General features: G+C 35.4%; 6 non-coding genes and 2 pseudogenes across 6 annotated transcripts; all 8 read left to right on the forward strand.

Annotated features, from left to right (window-relative positions):
- The first annotated feature begins 5962 nt into the window (after positions 1-5962).
- LOC131805150 (5S ribosomal RNA) lies at positions 5963-6081 on the forward strand. Its single transcript, XR_009343546.1, has one exon. It is a non-coding gene; the product is annotated as a 5S ribosomal RNA (ribosomal RNA).
- A 547-nt stretch (positions 6082-6628) lies between these two features.
- Positions 6629-6747, forward strand: LOC131805196 (5S ribosomal RNA; annotated as a pseudogene).
- A 549-nt stretch (positions 6748-7296) lies between these two features.
- Positions 7297-7415, forward strand: LOC131805301 (5S ribosomal RNA). Its single transcript, XR_009343624.1, has one exon. It is a non-coding gene; the product is annotated as a 5S ribosomal RNA (ribosomal RNA).
- A 515-nt stretch (positions 7416-7930) lies between these two features.
- Positions 7931-8049, forward strand: LOC131805208 (5S ribosomal RNA; annotated as a pseudogene).
- Positions 8050-10318: 2269 nt separating this feature from the next.
- On the forward strand, positions 10319-10437 carry LOC131805302 (5S ribosomal RNA). The gene has a single exon (XR_009343625.1). It is a non-coding gene; the product is annotated as a 5S ribosomal RNA (ribosomal RNA).
- Positions 10438-10978: 541 nt separating this feature from the next.
- LOC131805158 (5S ribosomal RNA) lies at positions 10979-11097 on the forward strand. The gene has a single exon (XR_009343554.1). It is a non-coding gene; the product is annotated as a 5S ribosomal RNA (ribosomal RNA).
- Positions 11098-11638: 541 nt separating this feature from the next.
- Positions 11639-11757, forward strand: LOC131805303 (5S ribosomal RNA). The gene has a single exon (XR_009343626.1). It is a non-coding gene; the product is annotated as a 5S ribosomal RNA (ribosomal RNA).
- Positions 11758-12305: 548 nt separating this feature from the next.
- Positions 12306-12424, forward strand: LOC131805305 (5S ribosomal RNA). The gene has a single exon (XR_009343628.1). It is a non-coding gene; the product is annotated as a 5S ribosomal RNA (ribosomal RNA).
- Positions 12425-12434: the final 10 nt, after the last annotated feature.

Consider the following 12434-nt stretch of genomic DNA (forward strand, 5'->3'; position numbering starts at 1 on the left):
CGGTAATGCCGTTCCGGTCGATAACACCGTACCACCCGTCCGCCGGACGGTCGGTAATGCAGTTTTGGTCGGTAACACCGTCGATTTCACCAGCATGCATTTGAAGGATGTCGGTAATGCAGTCCCTCGACCCAATGATACTGCAGTAACTGTAGGCACAACCGTGCCCAATGTTTGTACATCGACTAAAACTATCGATAGCACAGACGAGACGACCGATGGCAACGTTGCTGATAAGCAACGTAAACGCAAAAAGAAGCGTAGTAAGGGAACCGAGGACGATTCACCTTACGAATCTTTAAAACTGGAGGCCAAAGTGCGCCAGTTGGAAACATTGTTGTCGAGCCTCGTCGAAGACAACAAAGCCTTGACGACTGAACTGGCCGCCGTCAAGAAACGCCAAGATGAAACGGCTAGGCAACTAAATGCCGAATTTCAGCGCGTTTCCAGCTGCAAACGCATAATTGCAGCGTATGAGAAGAAATTCTCAATCAAGGCTGGTGATATTCTAGAGAATTCACCATCTCCGAGTGAAGATACCTCAATGGAGGTTGTACTGCCCACACCGCCAGTGACGCAGTTGTCGGCGGAAGCAAGCCGTGCTCCGCCTCAGGCAGTCAAGAAGCCCATCCTGCCTGGAAAGAAGGAAGCCAAGGCCGAAAAACAAAAATCGGCCAAAGCAGCAAAACGGACCGTTAAAGTAGTGCAGGTTACCAACGGAACCAAAGGAGAGCCAGCAGCAGCAACTACATCAGCAGCAGCAGCAACTACATCAGCAGCAGCAGCAGCGACAACAACAGCAGCCAACCCCAGTAAGGATGCTACACTGTGTAAAAAAGGTAAGTCGATACCACCCATCTCGACATTCGACGTAAATGTTAAGGGCGTGACGGACAATTTGATCAAATTGCTTGGACACGACAGATTTACCATTAAATTGATAAATAGAAAAGTTAGCGCCTTTCACCTTATCTCGTTGGAAGACCACGAGAAGGTAAAGGCATTTTTCGTTAAAGAGGGTATTCATTTTTATACCTACGCTCCTAAAGGCCAAACCCCGTACTCCGTAGTTTTGGAGGGCCTAGCGGACTCTTACGACGCCACACATGTCGAGGCAGGGCTAAAGGCTCTGAACCTTAACCTTGACATAAAGCGTGTCACAAAATTAGGGGGGGCAAAATTCCTGATTCACCTGGGCAAGGGATCAGATATTCAGCGTATTTATAAAATACGCCGCCTCTTCACGAGCGATGTCCACATCAGAAAGGACAAGAAAAAAGGCCTGACGCAATGTCACAATTGCCAACGACACTTTCATGTGTCGGCTAACTGTGGCATGCCGTATTGCTGCGTCAAATGCGCAGGGGACCATGGCCCAGGGAATTGCAAAATTCCCAAGGGCGTCAATAAACCAACAATGGTACCTGTGACTGACCCAGTCACTGGTAAGGTTACAATGCAACCGAACCATGTGTTCAAATGCATAAATTGTAACCGCGTTGGACACGCCGCAAATGCGCGCGACTGCCCAACCCGCCTAAAACTTTTGGCTAAAGCAACCGAAGAACAGGCGATTAAAGCAGCTAAGTCTGCGTCAAAGGGTTTCCCTATTAACAGTGGCAAGATACAACCTAATGTATCGTTTGCCACTGTTACATCGGCGCAGAACAAAGCTGCCAACTTGCCTTTGGGCCAAAATCCCAAAGCCAAAATGCCTTTGGGCCAACAACCCAAAAACATTATACCTTTGGACCAACAACCCAAAACCAATATTCCCATGGGCCAAAACCCCAAATCCAATATTTCTCTGGGCCAACAGCAGTCCTTAGGCCAAGCAGTCAGCGGGTTCTCTCTGTTTGACGAAATTTGCAATGAAATCTTTGGTAAAGATTTCTTGACTTCAGTCATGCAAGTTCGTCAATTCTCAGAGGAACTTAAAAGTCAGGACAAGGCAAGCCAGGCTAAAGCCATGGCCTCCTTAGTAGGTATGTTAGGTTTAAATGGTTAGGTCTTCTACATTTATATTTGCCAACGTCAACTCCGTAGTATCGAGGCACAAGAGGCACTACCTCCGGTTATTCCTCGATGAGCATCGGCCGGAGGTCATGATGTTGGCTGAACTATATAAACTATCTCAAAACCACAGATTTGAGATAGGTGGGTATGTTAGCTACTTACAGTATAGAAGAGGAGTTAGTGGTGGGGGTACCGCTATACTAGTAAGGGAAAATATAAAAAGTGAAAGAGTACCACTCGATATGGGACCCATCGAGTGTACTTGTGTTAAAATTTATAGGGCCGGCGGGTCACCACTGTACGCAGTGGCATTATACTGCAGGCCTCAGGAAAATTTTGATATTAATAGCTTAGAACCTCTAAGAGACTTAGCTAATTCTGGGGAAATTATAATAGGGGCCGACCTGAATGCTAAACACACTAGCTGGGGGGATGACCAAATATGTTCAAGAGGGAGGATAGTTTTGGATTTTTTAATCAGCTTTCCTGATATAAATATAATACCAACAGATGGACCTACCAGAGTTGCTCTTGGATCACAATCCTTTATTGACATCTGCTTAGCTTCATCTGGCATCCATGTGGATGATAATAGTGGGCTAGGAATTGCAACTTTAGATTGTAATTCTGACCACAGGGCTATAAAAATGACCGTTTACGGGAACGAACCGGAATGTAGACCAAGACGGACTTTCTTCGATTATAGAAGAATGGACAGAAGACTATTTAACAGGATATTGGCAGAAAGGCTTCCCATCTGCCAACTTCTTATAGATCGGAATGTTACTCATTCGGAAATTGATGCCTGCATCGATGCCACGAGCGAGGTTTTCCGATCCGCCATGGAGTCTGCTATTCCTAAAATTTATTCTGGGAATAGAGGACCCCGTAGACTTTCGCCTGAAATACTAGACCTAATCATGCAAAAGAAAGTTCTACGGAGAAGATTACATCGTACAGGAAACCCTGAAAGGTATTCAACTCTCAGGGCGGAAATTCGCAACGCCGATAGAATTATCCAAGGTGCGATTGCGGAATACGAGTCAGTTCAATGGGTGAGATACCTCAGCGAAATCCAGGTGAACGATCGTATGTACGGTAGGGTTAAGGCTGCAGCGGGCATTAGTCGCTATGCCAAAATCCCAGACCTCATCGGCAACGATGGGGTCTCGGCAGTCGTGTCTAGCCAAAAGGCTGACATGTTAGCAGACGTCGTCCAAGGACACTCTGATGCCGACAATACTTCTTCTTTCAGTAATACTGTTAGAAATGAAATATCAATGTATAATGATACGTCCCCTTTGGAGACATTTGCAGATCACCTCACTGCAGATGGAACCACAATAAGTGAGGACAATATATGGCGACAACATAAATTCCTCAAAGCACCAAATATTGGGGCAGGGTTAAGAAGAATATCAAATCGCAAATCCGCGGGGCCGGATGGAATCCCTGACATCGTGTTAAGGAGGACCGATAGCGCTGCTTGGAAACATATTTCGATTATCTTTAACCATTGCATAAACTTGGGCTATTTTCCGGTTTCATGGAAAAGGGCGATAACAATACCCATCCTGAAACCTGGTAAGGACCCAACACATTGCAATAACTATAGACCAATTAGCTTACTCCCAGCATTTGGGAAGCTTTTTGAATATTTTATACTTTCGGAGATTAAAGAAATCCTGGAAGATAAAGAAATTATACCTGACAGCCAATTTGGCTTCAGGCGTGGCCACTCAACATCACAAGCCCTCATGGTCTTAGGGGCCTTTGTGACTAAGGCACTAAATAACCGGCAGATCACAATCGCGGTTAGTTTAGATTTTGCCAAAGCATTTGATAATGTTTGGCAAAACGCCATCATATATAAAATGAGAAGGCTAGGCTTCGATTTTAATATATGTAGACTAGTGACTAGTTTCCTAGCAAATCGTAGTTTTAGAGTTAAAGTTGATGAGGACCTTTCTTCAGAAAGGGCTGTAAATTCCGGGGTACCACAAGGGTCTCTCCTTGGCCTGTCCTTTTCAACATTTTTACTAGTGATGTACCACATGCGCCCGAAGGGCATTTGCTCCTGGCATATGCAGATGATATCTTCATCGCTGCGGCTGGAGCACATGCGGGGAACACTAACTCACGTTTAAACGCATATTTGGAGCAACTCTCCGAATATTTCCATACTTGGAAAATGCGCTTAAACGTAGACAAATGTGAAGCGATTACCTTCAAGGGAAAGAAAAAGTACTTGTACCGCAGTGCCAGGCAGTATGAGCCAAATCTTACGGTTGGAGGGCAACAAATTCGCAACTCGGACCAGATTAAATATCTGGGCGTTATTTTGCATAGCAACTTTGAGTTTGTTAGGCATATTGACTACACTCTTAGAAAAGTCAAGGGTATATATTGGGCCTACCAGTGTGCTATAAATGCAACTGGAGGGCTTACTGTTAAGGTTAGATTACTTATCTACAAACAGATAATAAGGCCTCTCATCGCATATGCCTTTCCTATTTGGTTTGGAATATCTTCCAGACAAATGGAAAGACTCCGCGTTTGGGAAAGGCGAATTTTATGGTCCTGTTTAAGCTTAAGGCGAACCCAGGGTGAAGATGGAACCTGGCGTTTACCTCCCAACAGGATAATTTACGAATCGATCGACTTCGGCCGTATAGATAAATTTCTTATGGCTAGCGCTCTAAAGTGCCTAGACAGAGCCGCATCAGTCGATAACAGGTTAGTAAGAGAAAGCCTTGAACATGAAACAGACATGGACAGGCTAGATCGGGCCAATTATAGGCCACCGAGCAGTTTACTAACGATGAATGAAGAGGGTCTTCTCTACAGAGAAGACCATCTCCTCTTCTATCATCGTAGGTTTGGGACGCTCGAGTTAGAAAACCCCGTCTATCAGGTATCGCAATAGCCGGTGTAGCATCCTTGTATATAGTGTAAATAGTAGATTAAGTAGGTTAAGTAGAATTAACATTAGATAATAAGTAATTTTAATAATAGATGTAATTAGATATAAGAAATTAAAATAATAAAAGTTAGGGACTCCAGTTTTTTAAAAACATCATTTTTTTAGGAGAACGTTATAATTATAAGAGTAATTATAAGTATATTTGTAATCAAAATAGTATAGAGAAAGGCTACAGCTTCACTGTAGCCTTAGTTAAGTATTATATAGATAAACTTAGAAAAATAAGATTTATGTTAAGTATAGATATATAAGGAAATATTGTTAGCCGTAAGGTATTTAAAACTCTTTAAGGATACTGATGTAATAAATTGAAACTGAAACTGAAACATATGAAGCAAAATAAACTATGCTTCTTTGCCAACGACCATACCACGCTGAGTACATCGGTTCTCGTCCGATCAACTTTTATATATTTTTTTATATTTTTTATATTTTTTTTTTAATTTAAAAAATATTTTTTCTAATTTAAAAAATATTTTTTATATTTAACAAATTATTTTTTATTTATTTTGTAAAAATATCTTTTAAATAGCTTTTATTTTATTTTTTTAATTCAAAAAAAAAAAAAAAAAAAAAAAAAAAAAATAATAATGTTACTTTGAATAGCTAATGAATATAATGTATTGATTTTCAGCTAAACATATTTTTGAACGTTGTAAAATATTTTTTCTTTTATGGTTTAAAAATAACAATATAAGATTTATTTTCTCTATTTTGAAAAATAAAGTATAAAACATATTTATTTGCATCTAATATTTGCTTTAAAGTTGTTTTAAAAATAATTTTAAGGTTCATCTTTGAAATATTTTTATTTCATACTTGTAAGAAAACTGTTTATTTCCCTTAATCGAAACAAGCATACAATCCCTTATACGTTCGTGTGTATGTTCAACACTCAAAAGACGTTGTCTTAATATAGCATTCACTGTTAGGCATATGAAGCAAAATAAACTATGCTTCTTTGCCAACGACCATACCACGCTGAGTACATCGGTTCTCGTCCGATCACCGAAATTAAGCAGCGTGGGGCGCGGTTAGTACTTAGATGGGGGACCGCTTGGGAACACCGCGTGTTGTTGGCATTGTCCAACTTTTTTATATATTTTTTTAATTTAAAAAATATTTTTTCTAATTTAAAAAATATTTTTTATATTTAACAAATTATTTTTTATTTATTTTGTAAAAATATCTTTTAAATAGCTTTTATTTTATTTTTTTAATTCAAAAAAAAAAAAAAAAAAAAAAAAAAAAAAAAAACGTTACTTTGAATAGCTAATGAATATAATGTATTGATTTTCAGCTAAACATATTTTTGAACGTTGTAAAATATTTTTTCTTTTATGGTTTAAAAATAACAATATAAGATTTATTTTCTCTATTTTGAAAAATAAAGTATAAAACATATTTATTTGCATCTAGTATTTGCTTTAAAGTTGTTTTAAAAATAATTTTAAGGTTCATCTTTGAAATATTTTTATTTCATACTTGTAAGAAAACTGTTTATTTCCCTTAATCGAAACAAGCATACAATCCCTTATTCGTTCGTGTGTATGTTCAACACTCAAAAGACGTTGTCTTAATATAGCATTCACTGTTAGGCATATGAAGCAAAATAAACTATCCTTCTTTGCCAACGACCATACCACGCTGAGTACATCGGTTCTCGTCCGATCACCGAAATTAAGCAGCGTCGTGCGCGGTTAGTACTTAGATGGGGGACCGCTTGGGAACACCGCGTGTTGTTGGCATTGTCCAACTTTTTTATATTTTTTTTTAATTTAAAAAATATTTTTTCTAATTTAAAAAATATTTTTTATATTTAACAAATTATTTTTTATTTATTTTGTAAAAATATCTTTTAAATAGCTTTTATTTTATTTTTTTAATTCAAAAAAAAAAAAAAAAAACAAAAACAAAAAAAATAACGTTACTTTGAATAGCTAATGAATATAATGTATTGATTTTCAGCTAAACATATTTTTGAACGTTGTAAAATATTTTTTCTTTTATGGTTTAAAAATAACAATATAAGATTTATTTTTTCTATTTTGAAAAATAAAGTATAAAACATATTTATTTGCATCTAATATTTGCTTTAAAGTTGTTTTAAAAATAATTTTAAGGTTCATCTTTGAAATATTTTTATTTCATACTTGTAAGAAAACTGTTTATTTCCCTTAATCGAAACAAGCATACAATCCCTTATTCGTTCGTGTGTATGTTCAACACTCAAAAGACGTTGTCTTAATATAGCATTCACTGTTAGGCATATGAAGCAAAATAAACTATGCTTCTTTGCCAACGACCATACCACGCTGAGTACATCGGTTCTCGTCCGATCACCGAAATTAAGCAGCGTCGGGCGCGGTTAGTACTTAGATGGGGGACCGCTTGGGAACACCGCGTGTTGTTGGCATTGTCCAACTTTTTTATATTTTTTTTAATTTAAAAAATATTTTTTATATTTAACAAATTATTTTTTATTTTGTAAAAATATCTTTTAAATAGCTTTTATTTTATTTTTTTAATTCAAAAAAAAAAAAAAAAAAAAAAAAATAACGTTACTTTGAATAGCTAATGAATATAATGTATTGATTTTCAGCTAAACATATTTTTGAACGTTGTAAAATATTTTTTCTTTTATGGTTTAAAAATAACAATATAAGATTTATTTTCTCTATTTTGAAAAATAAAGTATAAAACATATTTATTTGCATCTAATATTTGCTTTAAAGTAGTTTTAAAAATAATTTTAAGGTTCATCTTTGAAATATTTTTATTTCATACTTGTAAGAAAACTGTTTATTTCCCTTAATCGAAACAAGCATACAATCCCTTATTCGTTCGTGTGTATGTTCAACACTCAAAAGACGTTGTCTTAATATAGCATTCACTGTTAGGCATATGAAGCAAAATAAACTATGCTTCTTTGCCAACGACCATACCACGCTGAGTACATCGGTTCTCGTCCGATCACCGAAATTAAGCACCGTCGGGCGCGGTTAGTACTTAGATGGAGGACCGCTTGGGAACACCGCGTGTTGTTGGCATTGTCCAACTTTTTTATTTTTTTTTTTTTTTTTTTAATTTAAAAAATATTTTTTCTAATTTAAAAAATATTTTTTATATTTAACAAATTATTTTTTATTTATTTTGTAAAAATATCTTTTAAATAGCTTTTATTTTACTTTTTTAATTCAAAAAAAAAAAAAAAAAAAAAAAAAACAAAAAAAAAATAACGTTACTTTGAATAGCTAATGAATATAATGTATTGATTTTCAACTAAACATATTTTTCAACGTTGTAAAATATTTTTTCTTTTATGGTTTAAAAATAACAATATAAGATTTATTTTCTCTATTTTGAAAAATAAAGTATAAAACATATTTATTTGCATCTAATATTTGCTTTAAAGTTGTTTTAAAAATAATTTTAAGGTTCATCTTTGAAATATTTTTATTTCATACTTGTAAGAAAACTGTTTATTTCCCTTAATCGAAACAAGCATACAATCCCTTATTCGTTCGTGTGTATGTTCAACACTCAAAAGACGTTGTCATTTCATTTTCATTTTGACCAGGGTCACATATATTTGGAAATTCATCTTACATACTAACAATCGTGACTTACTGTGCTAAAAAACTTAAAAATAATTATAGCTATTCGCTACATACTACTTAAATTACATAAATTGCTGTGGCCTATCCATCAGCACACTATCCAACCAAAGAAAACTTAAAATCAAAATTTACATATATGCCCCAAAAATTCCAAAAATAAAAATGGGCGAACTCAACTATTTATAACATTTAAAAACTAAAACTTAAATCTAAAACTTAAATCTAAGACTTAAAGCTAATTTCTACTAACTACTATTTACAATATTTACATTATATACAATTACTGTGTACTGCTGTACACAGTGTCTTCTACATCAAGGGTGTTGTAACGTCGATGGTAGAAACGAAGCTCACCATCGACGTACAACATCCCTTCTTCATCAAGCCTTTTTAAGGCACCCGGTGGTAAGTACCTTGCAGTCCTCAGTGCATCCACGTCCAGGCTGCATCGCAGAGCGTTTTCCACCATACTGTTGTTCAGTCCGTCAGTCTTGTCTAAGAATTCCAGTGCTCCTGAGACCAGGACCCTGTCAATTCTTTCCCCACCTGCCCTGTCATATATGGCCCTATTAGAGGTCCTTCTGACAGTTAAATCCTGACTAAATGTTAGTCCACTCATGCCTAAACATGAAGCCAGGACACTACGCTCCCATCTCCTAAGCCTTTCCATCTGGTTGGACGAGATGCCAAACCAAACCGGAAAAGCGTAGGCAACAATAGGTCGCATTATTTGCCGATATAACAGCAACTTATCTTCGGGAGTTAAGCCATCCCGCATCTTCATCAGCCCTTGATAGCTGAAGAAGACCTTCCTCGCTCTGTCCAAGATAAAACTTATATGTCCATTGAAGTCAAAGTTCTTTTGAAAAATGACCCCAAGGTATTTTATCTTGTCCTTTATTTCTACATTATGAGGTCCAACTTTCACGACCGGATGGTACCTTGTAAAATTTGGACGAACATATCGAGTATTCCCGGTAAATACAATTGCCGAACATTTGTCCCCATTTAGCTTGAGTCCCCATATGGTAAAGAACCTATATAAGACCTCAAGATAAATGTTCAGACGTGCTTCCGCTATACGAAGTAATGGGGCCGTATACGCCACAAGCACATCATCGGCGTATGATAATGCTAACCCTCCACGTGGAGGTGTAGGCATGTCACTGACATAGATGTTAAACAACATCGGCCCTAGGAGGGAGCCCTGGGGCACGCCAGTCAGTACAGGTCTGCGACTAGATAGTCGCTCACCTACCCTAACTCTGAAATACCTATCAGACAGGAAACTTTCTACTAACCTCACAGTTTGGTGATCAAAACCAAACCGTTGCATTTTAAACAATAGACCTTGATGCCACACGGTATCAAAGGCTTTAGAAAAATCAAGTCCAACTGCAATAGTGCCATCCCTATTGTTGAGACCTGAAACCACATAGGATGAGAGAGCAGTTAGGGCATGGACAGTGGATAGGCCTGCCCTAAACCCGAACTGATTGTCCTTCAACACCCTTTTATCCTCTACGAGTTTATTTAATCTTTCCAAAATGAAAGACTCGAAGAGTTTACCGAAGGCCGATAAAAGTGATATCGGCCTATAGCTACTACATTGTCCCAGAGGTGAACCCCTAAAAAAAGACGTTGTCTTAATATAGCATTCACTGTTAGGCATATGAAGCAAAATAAACTATGCTTCTTTGCCAACGACCATACCACGCTGAGTACATCGGTTCTCGTCCGATCACCGAAATTAAGCAGCGTCGGGCGCGGTTAGTACTTAGATGGGGGACCGCTTGGGAACACCGCGTGTTGTTGGCATTGTCCAACTTTTTTTATATTTTTTTTTAATTTAAAAAATATTTTTTCTAATTTAAAAAAATATTTTTTATATTTAACAAATTATTTTTTATTTATTTTGTAAAATTATCTTTTAAATAGCTTTTATTTTATTTTTTTAATTCAAAAAAAAAAAAAAAAAAAATAATAACGGTACTTTGAATAGCTAATGAATATAATGTATTGATTTTCAGCTAAACATATTTTTGAACGTTGTAAAATATTTTTTCTTTTATGGTTTAAAAATAACAATATAAGATTTATTTTCTCTATTTTGAAAAATAAAGTATAAAACATATTTATTTGCATCTAATATTTGCTTTAAAGTAGTTTTAAAAATAATTTTAAGGTTCATCTTTGAAATATTTTTATTTCATACTTGTAAGGAAACTGTTTATTTCCCTTAATCGAAACAAGCATACAATCCCTTATTCGTTCGTGTGTATGTTCAACACTCAAAAGACGTTGTCTTAATATAGCATTCACTGTTAGGCATATGAAGCAAAATAAACTATGCTTCTTTGCCAACGACCATACCACGCTGAGTACATCGGTTCTCGTCCGATCACCGAAAATAAGCAGCGTCGGGCGCGGTTAGTACTTAGATGGGGGACCGCTTGGGAACACCGCGTGTTGTTGGCATTGTCCAACTTTTTTATATTTTTTTTTAATTTAAAAAATATTTTTTCTAATTTAAAAAATATTTTTTATATTTAACAAATTATTTTTTATTTATTTTGTAAAAATATCTTTTAAATAGCTTTTATTTTATTTTTTTAATTCAAAAAAAACAAAAAAAAAAAAAAAATAACGTTACTTTGAATAGCTAATGAATATAATGTATTGATTTTCAACTAAACATATTTTTGAACGTTGTAAAATATTTTTTCTTTTATGGTTTAAAAATAACAATATTAGATTTATTTTCTCTATTTTGAAAAATAAAGTATAAAACATATTTATTTGCATCTAATATTTGCTTTAAAGTTGTTTTAAAAATAATTTTAAGGTTCATCTTTGAAATATTTTTATTTCATACTTGTAAGAAAACTGTTTATTTCACTTAATCGAAACAAGCATACAATCCCTTATTCGTTCGTGTGTATGTTCAACACTCAAAAGACGTTGTCTTAATATAGCATTCACTGTTAGGCATATGAAGCAAAATAAACTATGCTTCTTTGCCAACGACCATACCACGCTGAGTACATCGGTTCTCGTCCGATCACCGAAATTAAGCAGCGTCGGGCGCGGTTAGTACTTAGATGGGGGACCGCTTGGGAACACCGCGTGTTGTTGGCATTGTCCAACTTTTTTATATTTTTTTTTAATTTAAAAAATATTTTTTCTAATTTAAAAAATATTTTTTATATTTAACAAATTATTTTTTATTTATTTTGTAAAAATATCTTTTAAATAGCTTTTATTTTATTTTTTTAATTCAAAAAAAAAAAAAAAAAAAACAAAAAAAAAAATAACGTTACTTTGAATAGCTAATGAATATAATGTATTGATTTTCAGCTAAACATATTTTTGAACGTTGTAAAATATTTTTTCTTTTATGGTTTAAAAATAACAATATAAGATTTATTTTCTCTATTTTGAAAAATAAAGTATAAAACATATTTATTTGCATCTAATATTTGCTTTAAAGTTGTTTTAAAAATAATTTTAAGGTTCATCTTTGAAATATTTTTATTTCATACTTGTAAGAAAACTGTTTATTTCCCTTAATCGAAACAAGCATACAATCCCTTATTCGTTCGTGTGTATGTTCAACACTCAAAAGACGTTGTCTTAATATAGCATTCACTGTTAGGCATATGAAGCAAAATAAACTATGCTTCTTTGCCAACGACCATACCACGCTGAGTACATCGGTTCTCGTCCGATCACCGAAATTAAGCAGCGTCGGGCGCGGTTAGTACTTAGATGGGGGACCGCTTGGGAACACCGCGTGTTGTTGGCATTGTCCAACT

Source organism: Musca domestica, unplaced genomic scaffold, assembly GCF_030504385.1.
Source record: "Musca domestica strain aabys unplaced genomic scaffold, Musca_domestica.polishedcontigs.V.1.1 5, whole genome shotgun sequence".
Taxonomy (NCBI): domain Eukaryota; kingdom Metazoa; phylum Arthropoda; class Insecta; order Diptera; family Muscidae; genus Musca; species Musca domestica.